At 49.6% G+C, this 19,769-nt stretch overlaps 1 long non-coding RNA gene across 1 annotated transcript; it reads left to right on the forward strand.

Moving 5' to 3' along the window:
- The first annotated feature begins 449 nt into the window (after positions 1-449).
- Positions 450-7,353, forward strand: LOC121143663. The gene is made up of 2 exons (XR_005880963.1): positions 450-787; positions 5,389-7,353. It is a non-coding gene; the product is annotated as an uncharacterized LOC121143663 (long non-coding RNA).
- Positions 7,354-19,769: the final 12,416 nt, after the last annotated feature.

Raw genomic sequence — 19,769 nt, forward strand, 5'->3', positions numbered from 1 at the left:
TACGCCCTCAACTGCAGCCACCAAGAGCACCACCGTACCTGCTCCATATGCTCCCTTTTAAAAGGGCCCAGCCCACCTCCCGTCTCTCTCTCTCTCTCTCTTTCTCTCTCTCTCTCTCTCTCTCTGCTCCGTTCTCAGTAGATTCTCTTCTGCGTGTGGCAGGTGGAAGCTGGGGTCCTAATGGAAGAAGGCTTGGAATAGGAACTAGAGATGCTCAGACCAGACTTCAGTCTGTCCTTTAGAGTTGGAGATGGAGTCCCCCACAGCCTTCCCAACTAGCAACCTGATCAGTGTCATTCAAAACTAGAAAGATAAAAGAGGTCAGAAGTGGAGGAGCAGAACAAGGGGGAAAAGGGGCCAGGAAATGTCCCGAGTCAATCAATCATCCTGGGAGAACATTTGCATATAGGGTCAAGAATCGAATGCCCTGAAGGTCCCTACCTTTCACAACAAACCAGTCACTTCTGAACTCTACCAAGGATGCCAGAGAACACAGAGCAAACTTCCAGGTCAGCATCTACACCCAGGCAAGGCTTGGTCTCCCTGGGCAGCTGGCAGTTTTCTCCTTCATTCTCAGTGTGGGAGTGGAATCGGGATCCTCCCAGAATGTTCCTGGTATTCCTGCCAAGCAGAGGGTCTGATGTTGTTTTCACGCAACAGCAAAGAATTGGGACAAGAGAAGCTGTGAGGTACGGCGAAGGTCCATTCTGGGAATGTTAAGTTGTTCTTCTGCCTGCTTGAACGCGGTCTCCCGAGGACTGTCAGAGAATCCAGCCCACACAGCTCAGTAAGTACTTGCTGAATGGAAGAAAAGCAGAAAGCCCCGGGCCGTACTCCTACCCTTACCCTTACGCTGCAGCAGCTTGTGAGCCACACGGACTTCACGCCTGCGGGTACAGAACTGCTTGTCAAAGGCGGCTACTGCCCACCTGCTCATTACAACCTTTGTGTTTTAGATGAAAGGGCTTCAAAATGTTGTTTGCAGGGACTGCAGTTAATAAACCCTTAGGACATGGTACAATTGACAGCCTGTTGAGGAGCTGAATGTTACAAGTGTCTGGCTTTTTAAACAGTTACTTTTGTTTCTGGGTAGCATACCATGTGATAGCCTTCATTGTGATGTATTCACACATACATCACTACACTTTGTTTTTAGTCGCCTCCTTCTGCTCGCCCCAGCCTCCATCCTCCACTCTTGCTGTCTGCCTTCCTCCTCTCGAACAGTCCCTCCTGCTTTTCATGCTACACATATTCCATTATCCTCTCATCTCCCACCTTTAGACTCCTCCTTTCCTTCTCACAGCCCCTTTCTATTTTCACACTCCCTCTCCCAACACAAACATACACACACATGCACACACACACATGCACACACACATGCATACACACATGCCTACACACACATGCACACACACATGCGCAGGCATGCGCACACATGCATTTTAAATGTTTATTTACTTTATTTTGTGTGTATGTGTGTGTGCCTGAGTGCATGTATGCATACCACATGTATGCAGAAGACCATGGAGGTCAGAAGAGGGCATCAGATCTCATGGGACTGGACTTGCACATGGCTGTGTTTCTCCATAAGGGTGCAGGGAACCAAACCCAGGTCTTCTGCAAGGCAATGCTCTTATCTGCTGAGCATCTCTCCAGCCCCTCAGTTTTACCCTGGAGAAAATACATGATGTCCCTCTTTCTTTAATCCAGCTTATCTAGCTTTAACACAAGGCTCTCCACTTTTCCACCAGTGTTATACTCCATCATTCCCTACAAATGAATGAGCTTATGCACCACACTTCCTTTTTTCCATTTGCCTGCTGATAGGCATCTAGGCTGCTTCCGTGTCTTTGCTGTTATGGACAGGGAAGCAATGAACACGCGTCCCTAAGTAGCCCTGTGGTAGGCTGCCTTAGAGTCCTTTGTGCACATGCCCAGGTGTGGCGTAGCTGGGCACTATGGTAGCACATAGGAACCTTGTACTGATGTATATAGTGGCTGGTCTAATCTACACTCCCTTCGGCAGTGGACAAGCATCCCTTTCTCACCAGCGTTTGCTGCTGCTTGTTTTCTTTCTTTTTTTGACGGGCTCTTCTTCAGTTCAGTGCAGGGTCTCATGTATCCCAAATTCGACCTTTACTATTAGCTGGGGATGACCTTGGACTTAAGATCCTCATCACGGGTTCGGCGCTTGGGTTACAGATGAACCTTTGCTCAATTCAGGTGGTGCTGGGGATGGAACTTGGGACTCCGTGAATGCTAGGCAAGTAGGATGCTGACTGAGTTACAGCCCCAGCTCTTTGTCCCACAGGGCAACCCAGGCTGGGATAGGACTCATTTTGTATTATAGCCTGACCCCAGAGTCATGATAACATCCCTACTTTAACAATCTCCAGTGCTAGGATTATAGGTGAACATCTGTTTTATTCATGAAAGCCATTTTGACCGGAGAAGATGGAATCTCAACATAGTTTTAATTTTCATTTCCTTGTTAGCTAAAGATGTTCAGCAGTTTCAAGTAGTTATTGACTGTTTGTGTTTCTTCCTTGGGAGCTGTCTATATAGTTCATTGGCCCATGTTGGGATGCATGTTGGAGTCTTATAGATTCTGGCTGTTAACCCCCTGCTGGGTTCATAGCTGGTAAAGCTTTGTTCTGTCCTGCAGACAGTCTCTTGGTTCTCTCGGTTGATTCCTTTGTTGTACAGCAGCTTTTTTAATTTCCCACAGTCCTGCTTGTCAATTATTGCAATCATTTCCTATCCTGCTGGAGTCCTTTTCAGAAAATCCTTGTCCATGCCTGTGTCTTGAAGTGTTAAGCCTAAGTGTTTCCCTCTAGTGGAGAAACCATTTATTTAAAAGGGAAAGCCATGGGTGTAGCTCAGTGGTATAGTACTTCCCCAAGTGAAGCAATTTCAAGCATACCCAGAGCCCACATGGTGGGTGAAGAGAACTGTCCTTCTGACCCCCTCACTCCCCAGCCTCCACTCCCCACCCTCACACCCACAGGGTGACAAGCGTTCACGCGTGCCAATCCCCACCCCCACATGCTAAAGGAAAAATTGTAAAAGAATATTGTTTTAAAAAGCAACCCCCAAATTTGGCATAGTGGGTCAGAGTCCCTCCTCCTCCATTTATCTCTTTTAAACCCCAGTTTCCCGACCTGCCAACTGAAGCCGAGTATTGGGAATGAGGTGTTGGGAAGGGAAGTGAGGCAGGCATTCAAAGACAGAGGCAGCTCTCAGTGGGTGAGCGCCAGAGGAGCCCCGCTCAGTCTGAAGATGCATTTACGGGGTAAAAATAGTCCCTGTTCACGAGAGCTTGCTGCACATCTGCCACTTTGCATGCAATTATCTCATTTAATGTCACCCTCATCATAATTCTGAGGGGTGGGTGCCGCCATCTCTCTCCTCATGATGAAGAAAACGGCGTTTAAAGGTGATGGTACACTTGTCCAGGGCCTCAGAGCCCAGCCAGAATCCTAACAAGACCTGCACGTGCCAGAGCCCACAGACCCAAAGACGAGATGGTGACATCACCTTGCCCTGTGTGGTCACAGGGAGACGGGCCATCTGGGTGTGGCCAGGAAGCTGCAATCATGGGGGAGTCAGGCCTGGGGCATCCTTTCTCTAAGAAGTTAACAGGAAGCCGCTTGAGTGTCAGAGGGGAAATGATGCCTTTTCACTGATTTACTGTGTATGTTGTAAGGGCTTTTGGGTCACTGGGTGGAAGATGGGTTCACGTGGTCTCAGTCTTGGGGCCAGGGAGACAGGCTGGTTACAGACCAGCTGTGGGATGCTAGATGGCCAAGGACCAAAGCACAGCTCATGTGCTTGGTCCTGGAGGAGGCAGGCAACTGGAAGTTAGGTCTGCACCCCTTAGTTTAGGTTTGGAAGCTAAATCTGAGAAATGGCTTGCCCAGAGTCACACAGCCCCAAAACTACTGAAGTCAGGTCTTGAACTCTAGTTCTGTTTTTCTGAACAATGTGACTGCCCCAAGAAAAGCACAAAGTGCCAGGGGCTAGACCTTCCACAGAAGCTGTCTGCTCTGGTAGCTCTCACTGCAAGAAGTTCCCACCAAAGGGACAATTCTGCAGCCTCTGCCTCCTTTTTCTATTCTGGGCATGGTGTGTGCAATTAGCATAAACCTGAATGCATTTTTCACTCTGTGTGTGTGTGTGTGTATGTGTGTGTGTGTGGGTGGGTGGGTACTTTAGGACAGGGTTTCTCTGTGTAGCCCTGGCTGTCCTAGAACCCACTCTGTAAGCCAGGCTGGCCTCAAACTCAGAGATCTACCTGCCTCTGCCTCCCAAGTGCAGGGATTAGTGTGTCCCACCACACCTGGCTGCATTTTGCGCTTTTAACAGGAGGCTCTACAGGACCAGAAGGGCTGGTGACTTCATCTTTTAGCAGCTGCTGCCCAGTGCTGCCTTCTGCTTGAAGGACCCATTCTCTTTGGTGTCTAGTACGTCGCAGGGCTAAGAGATGCCTGGTCTCTGGCCAGTGCTTGCTGCTCTGACTATGAGCCTCTAAGTTTGGAGGCAATTTGTTACTCAGTGGCAGCTAGCTAGAGCCTGGGGTCTGTCAGACTACCCAGCTTTCATCTCCTGGGACGGTGTGTGTCACCATCTTCCTTTGTCAGTGGCAGACAGATGGACAGATGGACAGGCCACTGCAGTGTTTATCATCTGCCAGAAGTTTGTACTCGGAGTGTCCCCACACTACTGCTCTGGCACAGTGCTTCCATGAGACCCGGGGACGCTCTTGGTCCTGGACTCCGGTTCTGTGTGGTCAGTCACCATGCCTGCCCCTCACTGTGGGGAGCTGATTAAATCATTCCTTCTCCTGCCCTTGAGAACTTGACTGTGCCAAGTTGTCTCCAGGTTTCAAGACAGAAAGTAAAAAATAGCTCAATCCATGTCCCCCAGGAGTACTTGAACTCAAACATGTTCATAAATAACAGCCTGTCCCAGCAGGAGGCTTGCCACTCAAGCTGGAGCACGGGTGCAGATTCCCAGCCTAGACAGACAGCAGGAGGATCTTTATGGTGACCACACAGAGCCCCAGTGAGGAGCCAGGCAGGGGTCAATAGGAGGCAGAGCCCCAGTGAGGAGCCAGGCAGGGGTCAATAGGAGGCAGGCAGATGTAGGCAGACTGCCCTACGGTTGGCCAAGGTGAGGTTTTCCCCTGTTCCTGCCTACTTTTGGAGACTCCATGAACCAAGATTAATTATCTCCCCTGTAGTCCCCCCTCCATTCCAGACCATTCTTCACTCAACCTCCCCCAAGCAATCAGCTCCACTCCTCCCCGTCCACCACACCCCAGGTGACCTAGCGGATCACATCATGCAAGCCACCTTATTTTCACATCTTTTACTTATTTCCCAATAGGAATGCAAGCACCATGCAAGCCATCCATAAGTCAGACTCGGAGCACCAGTGGTACCTGTGAGGTGGACACGCCATTAATACAGATGTCTGTGCCAGTAGGAGGCACAAAGGCCAACCTAGGGTCTGAGCCTCTGCATCTAACCCCCCCTCCAGTGATCCTGCAATGTGCCTGCCAGTGCCCCCATGGGACAGATGAGGAAGTGGAGGCCAGGAGACCAGGGAATGGCTGGCCCACACCTCTCAGCTACCAGGAAAGGCCAGCCAAGCCAAAGCCCCTGCTGCTCTCCGCAAGGGGCCCTGTGTCATGAGGCACAAGAGGACCCAGAACTGCAAGCCTCAGAGTCATTAAGAAAATCCCCAGCCTGTTCTAATATTCAGTATAATCATTTCCATCCCCACACCATGCCAAAAGTCTGTGTCCCTGATAGATGGAGACAAGTTCCGGGAAAGGGTCCAAATCCAGGGCTGAGAGACCTTGGAGCAGCAGTGGGAAGGGGACAGGGAGATTCACTTGGCTTTAAGGGAAGCCCCCAAGAGCTGCATTTGCAGGCTACAGGATCACGGGTTTGAAGTGGGATGGGAGTTTGCCACCTGGAAGTCATGGAGAGGACACGTTCAAGGGAAGGCTCGGGCTTCTTCTGGCCACACAGGATCCCCAGAGGACCTCTGCTTACCTGGCACCCTTCTGCTGCCAGAGGGTGCCACACGGAGACCTGTTGCCTGCCAGCGCAAGTCCTGGCATGAGAATTATTTGAGGACCAGAGGCCTTGAGAGCAGCACCCTTTGTCAGAGCGAGCCATGCCCACCGCCTCCCCTGCTAGCTAAGTGGCCTGACGGCATCCTCCCCATGAGCACCAGAGCACAGGGAGACAGATGGCTTCAGTGGCCATCACTGAACCGAATCCTGCCACACCTGGGCGTCGGGAGCAAAGGGTCTGCTGACTTGGGTGACCGTGGGTCTGACTCTGATCTTTTCTGGTCCTCAGCTCTCCCATCCTGTTGTGCTCACTCTATCCGAGGTAAAGCTATGGGGACCACAGGAACCGGAGGGGCACAGACGATGGCTCCTGCTGCTAGGAGAAAGCATGTGTGCTTTGAGGCGGGCTCTCACTGTGTTAAACAGGCTGGCCCCCAACTCCTGAACTAAAGCCATCTTCCTACCTCCCAACTTCCCAGCACACCCAGATGGAAATAGGTGCTTTTAAATAGTAGTCGCCAGTCATTGCAGTATAGGGCTACAGAGGGGGCACTGTCGGTCCAGCAGTAACTGTCCCCACAGTGTGTTGGGGGCACAAGGATCCCAGTGGCAACTTTGCCCTTCATTGCCTCAGTATTACCAAATATCCTCTTCTGTCGGCCCTGCTTTCTGGACTCACAGACAAACGGTACTAGTCACCAGATGGTGGCTGTCACCAGCACATGGTTCATGCCATTGGGAGCACTGCAGAAGGAGTCTTTCTGCTGGGCACCTAACTGGAAAAGTCAACACAGCTGTGTTCCAAGAATCCAGAGGTCTGAAGGAGACAAATGTGAACAATGAAACCCAGCCAATTGATGGTGGGGAGCACTGATGATGGGGAGCACTTTCGTGGGGAGCATCGTGGTGAAGAGAACTAATGTTTGAGCCACACAAGCTGGAACCAGAGTTGATCCTGCCTCAGGGAGTTAAGTTGGGCGGGGAGAACCCAAGAACTGGCATTTGGGATCAGCAGAGGCCACCCCAGGATTTCTGACCCAGACCTTCAGTCCCCATTTTTCTGTTGCCAGACCCCCACCCCCACCCCGTCCCTATGTCCATCTCAAATTCTCCCACATTCAGTACCAGAGCTTCCAACTCTGCTCCTTGTATGGGTCTTCCAGATATCCCCAGGGTGTTCGCTGGCACAGACTCTGCCCCAGTGTTCCGGGAAGGTGGGGCCAACCTCTTGGTTCTTTGCCCATGGAAATAAAGAGAAATGTGCTGGTTTGGTTTTTCTCTCCCTTTGATTCTGAAAGCTGCTGGCATGGAACTTACCCTCCCTTAAGGGTGGGTCAACAGTCTTATGATTAACTGGTTCACGTTTTCAGAAGGGGAGACTGAGTCTCGAAAGGGTGTCTTATGCACACACACACACACACACACACACACACACACACACACCACTGGGGGGGGACTAACTCCAAGTTCAGGCCTCTTCCAGATACAATCTTGCTGTTGCATCCCTTAATCCCATCAAGTGAGGGCCAATCAAGGTCAAAGGTTGCTGTGAACTGGCCTTCGGTGTCTGCCCAAGAGTCACTGAGCTCCTGCTATGTGGCAGGCATCGTTCAATGCCCTGGGGATTTGCAAAGAAAGACAAGAACTTGGAAACTGAATTCCAGGGAAAAGAGGAGCAAACACAGGTAAACAAAAGAGCCACTGAGATCGTAAAGGCAGTCACCCGGACAACGGGACAGAAGGCTAGAGAGCACGGGGCCGCCCCGTACAGGGGACAGCCAGGGACTGGGCTGCGTGAGAAGAGCCCAGCTACGTGAAGAGGTACCCGGGCCCACAAGTGCCTGAGATGGGGACGAGCACAATGGCTGCCGCAGAGAGAAGAAGCCGAGTGTTGTGAAACCAAGTTAGAGGGGGGAGCGGGGAGCGGGCAGGGGAGAGGCAGGGAGGTGCGGTGGGTGTACACCTTTGTCCACGGGGAAAGAGATTCCAGCTGAACTTGTCACACGTGACCTGGGCAGTTATCCCCTGCTTGGCTAGGAGAGAGGACCGTAAAGCCTGAATCCCTGGCTCCAGGCAGTCCACTTTCTGGGCCTTCTGAGCCACTTTCCTACTGCAGTGCCTGGCCGTCCTCTTTCTTCTTAGATCCAGCTCACTTCTGGTTTTCCTCTAGACATGAACGCCAGCTTGCCCCGAGTGGCCCAAAGACCCTGGGGTTTCCTTAGTCAGAAAGGGAGAAAGACATGGGAAGGTTTCCTTACCCACATAAACCTTCACCAGCTCCCAGGCGGCCCAAGTGCAGCTGCTTCTGCTATGGCCGCAAGGGGTCTTGCACAACCCTGCGGACATCTAGCTACTGTATCAGGCACCCTGACTGGTCAGACCCCCAGGTCCACCCCACCCTACTGCTGGGCCCTCAGTATTGCCCACTAGTTGCCAGCTGGCCACTTGGGGTGGGGGCACACTCCTATACTCGTCTCTTCCTTCTCAAGCTACCACAAACCAGAGTAGCTGGTTCCTAGGGACTTTTAGCTACACGAATGCAACCTTTTTCCTGAACTTGGACTCATTTTGTTACTGGTAGATCCTTCTTGATGGTCACTACCAGTCCCAGCCCATGAGTAGCCTAAGGAAGTTTTCTAAGTTCAAACACTAGAAGGCATGAGTCAGGAGTTCCAAAACCCCAATTCCGGGAAAAGGATAGAGGGAGAGCAAGGAAAGAGATACCTTGATGGGGGGCCGTTATGGGAATAACGAGAAACCTAGCACTAGGGAAATTCCCAGGATCCACAAGGATGACCCCAAAGAAGAATCTAAGTAATAGTGGAGAGGCTACCTTACATGCCTTTCCCCTATAATGAGATTGATGACTACCTTATATGCCATCCTAAAGCCTTCATCCAGTAGCCAACGGAAGCAGAGATTCGCAGCTAAGCACTGGGCTGAACTCCTGGAGTCCAGTTGAAGAGAGGGAGGAGTGATGAACAAAGGGGTCAAGACCATAATGGGGAAACCCACAGGAACAGCTGACCTGAGCAAGTGGGAGCTCACTGACTCCAGACTGACAGCTGGGGAACCTGCATAGGACCGAACCAGGTCCCTTGGATGTGGGTGACAGTTGGGGGCTGTGAGCAGTTTATGAGACCTCTGTCAGTGGAACCAGTATGTATCCCTAGTGCATGAACTGGCATCTTGGAGCCTATTCCCTACGGAGGGTTACTCTCCCAGCCTAGATACAGTGGGAAGGGCCTTGATCCTGCCCCAAATAATGTGACAGACTTTGAGGATCCCCCATGGGAGGCCTCACCCTCTCTGAGGAGTGGATGGGGGTGGGGTGGGGGAAGGTGAGGGGGGATGGAAGGACGAAAGGGAGAGGGAGCTGGGACTGGTATGTAAAATAAGACTGGTTTAAAATTTTAAAAACAATTCCTAGAAAGCTCTACTATATTTATGTTTTAAATGAAGAAATATGTATATATTGAAGGTCAACATGGGTAAGTATTCCCACAGATTACAGCAGCCATCAGAAATATTTATTTTTATGTGAAAAATTTTCAGGGTTCAAAAATACCATAGAACCCGACGATGAAAAGAAAACAGTATTACTAAATCATTTCATTTCTGTCATATATAACCATGCTCACGCATGTATGTATGTGTATATAAGTAGTTTGTGTGTACTTTTCCCAAAATTTGAAATAAAAGTCCACCCTCTGTAAAGGACAAGAAAGAAAGAGCCAGCCTCATCAGCAGGCAGGCCAGGATGTTCCGGTCTGAGCATCAACACAGCTCAACAGCTCGATGTGTGCAGCATATGAATGGAGCCCAGCATTGCTGCATCTGCGACGAGGCAGGAGCAGAGCCACCATGTGGCCACCCCCTCCTCTGAGGGGGTGACTCACGGCTGGCTGCTTTTGTAGGGATGGCATCGATGCCCTCCACCCAACTCCTAGCTCTTTGACAGCACCCATTGCAGAGGCTGCTCTCTTAGTCCCGCCTTGGGGTCCACCAAGTAGAGCCCAAGGTTTTAAGAAACTCCCCCCAATCCATCCCCCTGTATTGGGCCATCTGTGGTTCCTCTCCAGGACAAATGACATAAACCTCGGGTCTCATTCCAGTGTTTATGTCTCAGCTCTGGACAGGAGCCGGCCACAGGCATCTTCCCACGTGACCATCAGAGGTATCAGGCCCTCTTCTGTAGTTGCCTAGCAATGCATTGTTTGGGTGACAGCATCTATCTTATCTCCCCCCTCCCCCAACCCAGCCTTTTCCTCCCCAGCATTTCCAGTCACACATTCCTTTAGTACAGTATCTCAACCTCATTCTTCTTTACTACATTTATTGGAATTATTTCTATTGCTTTATTTTAACTACCATTTTTTTGTCTCCTCCAGTGATCACCAGTCAGGATACCTGCCTCCTCGACACACACACACAATGATTGTTATGTTCTGCCTTTAATGAACACTGAGGACTCTCAGGGACACGGAGTAAAACTGCAGAGCAGATCCTTTTCCCAGTGCTTGGAAAAGTCCATGGCCAGGCTGGGACAGGAGGTCACCAGAGTGAGCAAGGTGAAACGGGCTGGCTGCCTGCAAGCCAGGACCCCAGGGAGCCATGAAGAGCTCCCACAAAGTGGAGGGCAGAAACACTGGGGGTCAGCAATGTACCTAGCCCAGTAGTAACTCAACCCTGGGGCCAAATACCTCCTCCACACACACCAGCAGTTGAAATGGAGTGAACTGGGCTTGGGAAGGGTAGAGAATGGAGACACACCCAGCTCAGCTACCCCGTGGTCCAGAAGCCACAGAAACTCCCTGCCCCTGGGACTCTACTGGGAAACAGAACTACCTGGAGCCTCCAACCCTCTGGGTTAAGGTGTTCCTCAAACTGAAAGATGTTTTGGCCATTTGTACCTGGACCACTGTGAAACCAGCCAGGGGCGGGGGTGGGGGTGGGACGGGGAAATTAGTGTTTTTGCAATGGCAAGTCACGAGTCAAAATCAGAGTTCAGGGCGAGAGTTTTTAAGACAGCAGTATTATGTCTTAAATTAATCTGTAAGCCCTACCTGCCCAAGGACCTGGTAACCTTCCAGGATTCTGGGAGTTGTAGTTCTTGAAAACAATAAGACCTCCCTGACGGCTAAGGATGTTGAACACTTTCTTAAGTGTCTATCAGCTATTTTAACAGTCACCTATTGAGAATTCTCTATTTAGTTCTGTACCCCATTTTTTAAATTAGATTATTTGGTGTTTTGGAGTCTAGTTTCTTCAGTTCTTTGTAAGTTTTGGAGATCAGCCCTCTGTCAGATGTGGGGTTGGTGAATATATTTTCCCATTCTGTGGGCTGCCGTTTTGTTTTGTTGACTGTGTCCTTTGCCTTACAGAAGCTTCTCAGTTTCAGGAGGTCCCATTTATTAATTGTTGATCTCAGTGTCTGTGCTACTGGAGTTATGTTCAGGAAGCTGTCTCCTGTACCAATTTGTTCAAGGGTATTTTCCACTTTCTCTTCTAAGAGGTTCAGTGTGGCTGGATTTATGTTGAGGTCTTTGATCCATTTGAACTTAAGTTTTGTGCATGGAAATAGATATGGATCTATCTGCAGTCTTCTACATGCCAGCATCCAGTTATGCCAGCACCATTTGTTGAAGATGCTTTCTTTTTTCATTTTATAGTTTAGCTTCTTTGTCAAAGATCAGGTGTTCATAGGTATGTGGGTTAACATCAGGGTCTTCAACTTGATTCCAATGGTCTACCTATCTATTTTTGTGCCAGTACCAAGCTGTTTCATTACTATAGCTCTATAGTAGAGCTTGAAGTCAGGGATGGTGATGCCTCCTGAAATTCCTTTATTGTACAGGGTTGTTTCGGCTATTCTGAGTCTTTTATTTTTCCATGTAAAGTTGAGAATTGTACTTTCAAGGTCTGTGAAGAATTGTGCTGGGATTTTGATAGGGATTGCATTGAATCTGTAGATTGCTTTTGGTAAGATTGCCATTTTTACTATGTTGATCCTACCTATCCAAGAGCATGGGAGATCTTTCCATCCAGACCTCCTGAATGTGGTGTCAGTGAGGAGGCCTCCGCAATCTACGGGGCCTCAGGTAGTAGATCAGTATTTATTCCTGGCATGCGAATGAACTTGGGGAGCCCATTCATAATAGAGAGATGCTGTCTTAGCCTGGACACATGGGGGAGGGCCTAGACCCTGGCCCCAGCCCCAGATGATATGACAGACTTTGGAGATTCCCCCATAGAGGGCCTCACCGTACCTGGGGAAGGGAGGGGGGAATAGGATGGGATGGGAGAGTTGGAGGGTTGGTGGTGACTGGGGGGGGAAGAGGGAAGGGAGAGGGAGCTGGGATTGACATGTGAAGCAAGCTTGTTTCTAATTTAAATTAGAAAAGAAAAGAACAAGACCTCATGGGAAAGTATGGTGGCCTATGGGTTTTGTCCATATAACCCCTGGCAACACAGATGGTGATCCTGACCAAATTCCATCTTGGTTAATATTAACATTTTAATGAAAAACTTACTTTAGCTTTGTCCAAATGGTAGAACTGGTTTTTCTCCAGCTCGTTTCAGGGTTAACAACCAGGTCCCGGAGGTCCAGAAGATGAGAAAGTGGTTGCAAAGATTTAACCAGAAGGATCAGCTTGGCATGGCTTTGGAAGCCTATTATTTTTCTTACACTGAAGAAAGGAACCACCCTCCAAATGTCTGGGAAACAGGGTTCAGTGAACTTGGATATAAACGAAAATAGACTCACTGAAGGCTTTTCACAACAGGAAGCAGACGAGCCTAGAGGAGCAGCAGTTCCCAACCTGGGGGTCACAACCCCTTTGGGGGTCAAATGACCCTTCCACTGGGGTCACCTAAGGGAAAACACAGATATTCACATTAAGATTCATAGCAGTGGTAAATAGCAGATATGAAAGCAATGAAAATAATTTTATGGTTGGGGTCACCATAACATAAGGAACTGTAGTAAAGGGTTGCAGAATTAGGAAGGCTGAGAACCACGGGCCTAGAGTGTTCTCCGCAGCCTTCCCATCAGCCCACTTCCCTCTTCCCTTTACCGCTTCCCGTCACCTATTTATGGGCTTGCTGTTCCCGGGGCTATGAGCTCGCGGGTGTCAGGGTGCCACTGTTCAAAGTTGTTGCTCATTTCTGTTCTGATCTGCAGCATCTAGGTTATGGTATGCATTACATATTCAACAGAGGTATAAAATGACGAATTAAATGTCTTAGCTCTCAAGTTAGAAAGGTTATATGAACTGTGTCACCCTAAAGACACTGAAGTCAACACTAGCACCTAAGTCATTTGGAAAGAAACTTGTCTTAGTCGATTTCATGTTTCTATAAACAAAACACCTGAGCCTGAGAAATCTGTAAAGAAAAGTTTATTTGGCTCAGAATTCCAGGAACATTGTACTAGCATCCCTAGCCAAGGCTCCTCTTGCTTCATCCTAACATGACAAACAAGAAGGAGAAACAGCCATGTGTGGCAGAGAGGAAGTTCGCGCTAACTGGCTCTCTCATGAGCGCTCTCTCCACAAAGCCAGCATTGACCACTTCTGATGACCAGTGACTTACACACCTGCCAGACAGGCCTCACCACCTCAGCACCACACTGAGGGACCAGCATCTGACCTTTCAGGAGATGCACTCAAACTGTGTCCAAACCAAAGTCTTGGCAGACGATGAAGATGACATCATCTGGGAGAGGCCTGCTCGTGGAGAATCCTGATAAGCAGGAACTATCGGACCCACAAAAACATAGATACAGGAGAAGAACACTACCCGTGGGCCAAGGAATACCCGTAGCATCTGAAGCCTGGGGAGGGGCACAGAGCAGAGGAATCTGAACCGTGATCTCGGACTTTTCAGCCTCCAGAACTGTGGCTTTCTGCCATGTAAACCAAGGTTTGTGTGCTCTTTGCTTATACAGGAAAACGATAGAAACAGAATATACAGAAATCCCGAGTTACAAGCCCGGCCTTTTAAAGGACACTTGCCCATTCACTCACTCTCTCTCCTAAGCTAATATTTACGAAGGCATGCCATGTGGCAGGCCTTATCTGGGGCAGCAGTCAGACAGGCTCCTGCCTCAGGCTGCTGTCCCTGTGGGCCTCCTTTCCGACATGCAGAAGCAGTCCTCTGACCTCTCCCGGTTCCCTCTCCTTGCCCTTGGTTTTAGCACTCACCTTCAAAGAACCAGCCAGCACTCCAGCCCCTCCTCTCTCCAGCCAAAGCTGAAATCCCCTCCAACCACAACTGGACCCCTACCCCACTCCTGCTATGGGAACGAGTTCTCTGCAGGGAGCCCCAGGCTCGAGTATGATTAGAAACATCTCCAGTGGGGTCTAATGCCCATGCCCACTTCCCCACCCCTGGGCGGCAGGCAGGCCTGGAGGTTTACATCTCCAGCTAATACAGAACTGGTAGTCGACAGTGTATCAAGAATGGTTCAAATTACACCTCTGAGATGCTTAAGGGTAGGGGTGTGCCCTGCAACACTCATCAAGATACTGTTCCCTTGTCATACTCCCAAAGCCTTGTGATGAGTTACTCCACGTAGCCTCTGGACACCATCAGTAGAAACAGTAAGAGGGCAGGCAAAACACGGCATAATGCCTGACAGCAAACTCATCAGTGGAACTGCGTTCTCAGTGGTAACGCAGTACAGCACAGCCAGTGTTGAGATTCCCTAACTCAGTTGTGCTGGTAAGATTTTCAGTCAATTGAATACAAGCCGGTCGCAATAGGAAGAAGGAACTTCAAGTGAGAAAAACGACTCCATCAGATTTGCCTGTGTGCAAGCGTGTGGTGCTTTTTCTCAATTAATGACTGACGTGAGAGGCCAGCTCACTATGGGCAGGGCCTCCCTCAGCAGGTGGCCCGGGTGTTGGATGGAAGCTGGCTGAGCAAGCCATGGGGAACAGGGTGGTAAGCAATGACCTCCATGGCCTCTGTCTCAATTCCTGCCTTCAGGTTCCTGCCTTGAGTTCCTGCCCTGACTTCCCTTGTGATATAGAAGGGTAAGATAAAGTTAATCCTTTCTTCCCCAACTTGTTTTTGAACATAGTCTTTATCAGAGCAATAGAAAAGCCGATTAAGACAACAGCGGTGAACTGGGCATGGCCCACACTTTAATACCTCCACTCAGGAGGAAGAGGCAGACGGATCTCTGAGTTTGAGGCCACCCTGGTCTGCAGAGAGAGTTTCAGTATAGCCAGGGCTACACAGAGAAACCTTGTCTGGGGGGGCACAACAGTGGTGAATTCTCATGATCAATGTCATGTCCTGCCTGTAACCTTACTGCCATGCTTCTGTACCCTTGGCAGCACCCAAGCATGGAGTACAGGGTTCTCTAAGACCTTATGAAGGCTGAAGTGCCACCAGGCATAAGACTTTTCCAGCTCCCTTCCCTTATAGGGCCATTGTCCCCATGGGATTAGAGCTGAAATGTCAAATCAGGGTGTGGTCAGATTTACCCTCGGGCTGTGTAACACTCACCCTTGTTCACAAGTAACAACGGTGAGATAACCATTTGAGATCACATGGGGGAATGTGTTGGAGCTGGGGTTGACACTCACGGAGGCCATTGCCTGCCTCCCCTAAATCACAAGATCTAGACTAGGACCCTAGTGTCACCAGTTTGAGTAGGCTGGCTTCAGTGCTCACAGTGGCCCCTTGTCCCCTGCTGGCACAAGTGACCTGGCAGCTCCTTTGATGTGTTCTGGCTTGACCCTGTGCTTGGGCGTGAGCCTGTCCTGCTAGGAGGGGCCATATTGACACCTTAAGACACGCCAACCTCAGCACATTTCACAGCGCAGATCTTTAGAAAGGAAGAACAAACAGAAACACAGAAGCAGATGGCTCTGGGAGAGGCTGTGTGGGACCAGGCTCCTGCAGTGTGCCCCCCCCCCAGAGGCACCAACTGTCTGGCCTCTCTGGAGCAATAGGGTGCTACTGACGACAGCACCTACCTCGGAGAGTTATGAGGAAGATGGGAAGTTAGTGCAGAGAGCATCCGACAGAGCTGGGTTCACCATCAAGGCAATGTGACCTGGACACTGGGGTGTGGCTTCCCTGGGGTGACCAATGACCTCTAGACCCTCTCACCACCTGCAAGACCCTCTATACTGGAAGTTTCCTTTGTCTCCTTGCTTCCCACTGTGCTCTGCCTCGGGAGCTCCACCAAGACAGGGAGAGGGTGGGTGGGGCTGAGTTCCATTCGGCCTTTTGCACTGTGGTTACTAGAGACGGCTGCCTCCCTCTACAGAAAGGGGCAGTTGCTATCCACCTCCCTCTGTCTGGAACCCACTCTATTCCTCTCCCTTGTCAGTCCCAGAGAACCAGTGTTCAGCTATGCCTAAGGCTACAGCATTGACTTTCACGGCACCCACAAGCCCAACTGTCCTTTTGTAAAAACCCCTTCCTCACACTCTACAAGTTGGCTGATTGGAGTATGTCAACTCTTTCCTGCAGGACACTTTCTGATGTATGCCATGTCACTTAGCAGGCAGGGAGCACGGTGAGATAATGCCTTCCTGAGGAGCCGTGGTAGTGAACAGTGAATGCATAGAACTAGAAACTGGCCCTGTTTCAGAAAGGTCACCTAGCCCTTCTGGTCTGAGGAAGCCCCCTGTCATCAGGGGAAAATCTAAAGCTTTCAGAGAAGCCATTAGGGAGCAAGGGCAGGGCTGGAAGCCAAGCTCTGGCCTCTTTCCACACTCCCTACTGCTGTTCTCAGCTCCCCAAGGGAGGGTTCCCTGGGACCAGACCAGGCATAACACCGAGGGAACAGTTTCTACTCTGGCTGCCCCAAGAATGAGAAGCAGGGACATCATTGCTCAGTGAGCTGTAGCCCCTGGGAGACCCAAGACTCTGGGACCCTGCAAGGGGTCTGCAGCATCCATGGTTGAATGAAGTGTGGGCAGAAGTCACTAATTGACCAAGCCAGCTGCCCTGCCTTAAGACCAAAGGGCTTTTGGGAGTTAAGAATGTAGAGGGTCTCGGGGTGGTGGTGGCGCATGCCTTTAATCCCAGCACTCGGGAGGCAGAGGCAGGCGGATCTCTGTGAGTTCGAGGCCGGGCTGGACCGATAGCCTCCAAAACAATACAGAGAAACCCTGTCTCGTAAAAACCAAAAAAAAAAGAAAAAAGAAAAAAAAAAAAGAAAGAAAGAAAGAATGTAGAGGGTCTCAGAATCTCCCTGCTTGTAGGAGAGAGAATAAGGCAGAGTCAGGGGGTTGGGAGGGATGGGGAGTTCCCTTCTAAATATTCCTCACATTTGGGGACCTCTTCCTTTCCACATCACTAAGAATGCTTCGTCCCTTTACCCATAATTCATCCCTTCCAAGATGCCTTGCTCTCACCCTGTCTCCATCCAATCTTAAGCAGGACAGTATCATTCTTTCCCATGCCTTCTCCCTCAGTGTCAGCATCGCCTTTAAGAATCCTAGAGGTTGTTAGCCTGAGGACACAGCAACAGCTGTACAGCGGACGTCACAGTCTCCTGTAGAGGTAGAGGGTGAGGAGTCGGGTAGTTTTGTAGTAGTGACGGTAAAAACACCTAGCATGCCAATGCAATGCCCACAGTTATAAGGCAGTTGTGTCTGTAACATCAGGAGGTAAACCTAAGGCTTGGCATGGCTGTGTAATTCTGCCATACCAGGCAGCCCTGAAAAAGCATCACCTCTGGATGTCACGGTCTGCGCAGCACACAGACACACCAGACACTTAGAACCAGAGTGACGAGGCAGTTTCTCAAAGTCACACTCAGATTAAGAGAATTCTTGCCAGGATCTGCTGGGTTCCAGAGCAAGGTGCTCCTAACTGCTGATACCACCAGAGAGCACCCGGCTGAGGTCCTAATGGCCCCATCTTGTGAAAGGGATGAGGCTTGTTCCTGAAGAGACAGAGAAACAGCAGATGCCCAGGGACTTAATGTGGTTTCCCAACGCCATGCAAGATGTACAGAGCAAGCGATCACACTCTTAGTGGCCAATTCTCCTGAAATTGTCCCACTAATTTGTTTCAATGCCAATAAAAAAGCATTAGCACTTGGAAGAAGATCTTGACAAAACAATTAAAATTAAATTGGGGGGGAAAAATGTTTTTAAAGTCGCCAAGAAAATGTCCAAGAAAGAAATGTAGAAAGAGAGCTCACATAGCCATTCATTCTTTCGATGGATATTTAAGCTCCCCCACTTCTGCAATGTGTTACAGAGCAGGAGGGCTGAAATGGTGTGCTTCGGGGGCAGAGAAGACAGCGGGGGCGGGGGATGGGTGCTTCTTGGGAGACAGCAGCCGAAGGTATTTAAATTATTTGCATCCCCCAGCATTCCAGACTCCAAACCCTGACAGCTCCACTCTGCAAATCAGACATGAACCCACAAGCATCATGTGACCAGGAAGTGGAGGTGAAGGAGCTAATCTGCCCAACTTTCAGTGGCACTGCTGGTGAATACAGAGTGACGGTGAGACTTGTAAGTTCCTCAGGTCAACAGAGAAAGCAGATGTCTTAGAGATGTTTAATTTGCCATTTCAATGTCACTATGGTGACAGGGATAAATAAAAAGTTAAAAAATTTTAAAGATTTTATTTATTTTATGTGTATATTTGTCTGCATGAATGTATGTGCTCCATGTGTGTGCAGTGCTTATAGAGGCCAGAAGGGGGTGTTAGATCCTGTGGAACTGGAAACTGAACCTGGGTCCTCCACAAGAGTAGTGAGTACTATCAGCAGCTAAGTCATCCCCAGTAAAAAGTTTTATAATTTGGGTCAAGAAAGGATTTTCTCAGTGTATTCGGAGGGTTGTGATCAACAAAAAGGCCTTTCCTAATCAAAGTTCTAAGTAGCATAAAAACGCGCTATACTACTAAAACACTGCAGCTGTTCAGCAAGTGCTCACTACTGTAGCTGCCACCATCATTGTCACCATTAGTACTGTTATCATCTCCAGCATGTCCAGGGTCCCAGGTCAGCATTTCTGGGGTAGGCTTTGCATGTGCCTGTCAGCATAAAGGCAAAATGTCTAGTCATCCAGGGCCTTATGGAATCTATGCGCATGCATAGCGTGGCTATGTGAGCCCCCCTGCTTCCCCCCACACACACACAAGAGCTGAGCAACCTTGAAAAGTAGACACATAGCCGGGCATCGGTGGCACACGCCTGTAAGCCCAGCACTCAGGAGGCAGAGGCAGGCAGATCTCTGTGAGTTCAAGGCCAGCCTGGTCTACAGAGCGAGTTCCAGGCCAGCCTCCAAAACAATACAGAGAAACCCTGTCTTGAAAAACCAAAAAATAAAAATAAATTAAAGCATGTAGACATGCCCACCCCACTCCCTGTCTCTGTCACATTTCTTTTAGACAGGCCTTCTCCCCTTTCCCCACTCTACTAGTAAAAGACTTGGAGCGGGTTTCGTTGGGTGTCTTGTGTTTTCTCACATGGCAAATAACAACTGCATGAGCAGTAGCACTGAGTCTTCAGCGTCTTCTTTCATCTCGGCATCATCATGACACACAGGGATGAGGTTTTAAAAGGATACACACCGAAATCTTAACGTCAGTGTGTCTGAAGGAAGGGGCCAGGGGAGAGATGGCGTCGTGACATCCGGCTTCATGCACATCTGCTTTTGTGATAGATACCTTTTTATTAGAATCCAGATGGAAGATC

Source organism: Mesocricetus auratus, unplaced genomic scaffold (genome assembly GCF_017639785.1).
Source record: "Mesocricetus auratus isolate SY011 unplaced genomic scaffold, BCM_Maur_2.0 Super-Scaffold_100013, whole genome shotgun sequence".
NCBI lineage: Eukaryota > Metazoa > Chordata > Mammalia > Rodentia > Cricetidae > Mesocricetus > Mesocricetus auratus.